This window comes from Limulus polyphemus, unplaced genomic scaffold (assembly GCF_000517525.1).
Source record: "Limulus polyphemus unplaced genomic scaffold, Limulus_polyphemus-2.1.2 Scaffold3853, whole genome shotgun sequence".
Lineage (NCBI taxonomy): Eukaryota > Metazoa > Arthropoda > Merostomata > Xiphosura > Limulidae > Limulus > Limulus polyphemus.
The window spans coordinates 24653-25424 of NW_013669463.1; the positions used below are offsets into that span (position 1 = coordinate 24653).

Consider the following 772-nt stretch of genomic DNA (forward strand, 5'->3'; position numbering starts at 1 on the left):
TCAGTTAAATAACGAAAAATTAGGTGTCTATTTACTTGTGACCACGCTGTGTAGTTCATTCTGTATTGAAATATAAGATACCACATATTCTTACCATCCTGATACGAGTGCAGTTTCCAAAATATTTAATTTGATTTTAGATAAGAAGTTATATCTAAAGGTGCTTTCATATACCATAAAAAGATTATAATGCCAGTTCTGTAATTTTTATTATCTTCAGTGAAAGATCCTTAATAGATATGAATTTGAAAAGATAATTCAACTATTGCTAAAATAAATTATTTTTTATTTGAAGGTTCTTTTGCATTAGCTGGGAAGTTGATCCAGTCATAGTTAAATGCAGCAAATAAGACAATGACAAAAAAACACCAATTTTATATAAACGTTAAGAAGTTGGAAGCAGTTTGGTTATTTACTGTATAGTAGTTGATGGATGACTAAATTTTTATAGTTAAAATTGTAAATAAAAGTTGAATGTACTTCTATGTTAAAAAGTTTTATACATTTTCAATGAAGAATAATAATGCCAGACTGACTTAACTAGATATAATAAATATTGAAATAATATTGCTATTTATAGAAATTTGTTTTTGTAGAGGTTCAGAGTAAGATGTACTAAACACTGCTGTATTAGAGAACTATCTAAATCCATGTATTCCTCTGAAATGCATGTGACTGGTTAATATTTTTTCCTGGTTGGTTGAAAGGTATAGTACATATAATGGCTGGAGACGGCTTGAATGGGTAATGAAGAAAACTTTAATATAAGTTT

At 27.6% G+C, this 772-nt stretch overlaps 1 protein-coding gene across 2 annotated transcripts in view; it reads left to right on the forward strand.

Moving 5' to 3' along the window:
• LOC106470164 (cGMP-dependent 3',5'-cyclic phosphodiesterase-like) overlaps positions 1–772 on the forward strand; it is a 53753-nt gene that overhangs the window by 23668 nt on the left and 29313 nt on the right. The gene's annotated exons all lie outside the window — the stretch shown is intronic.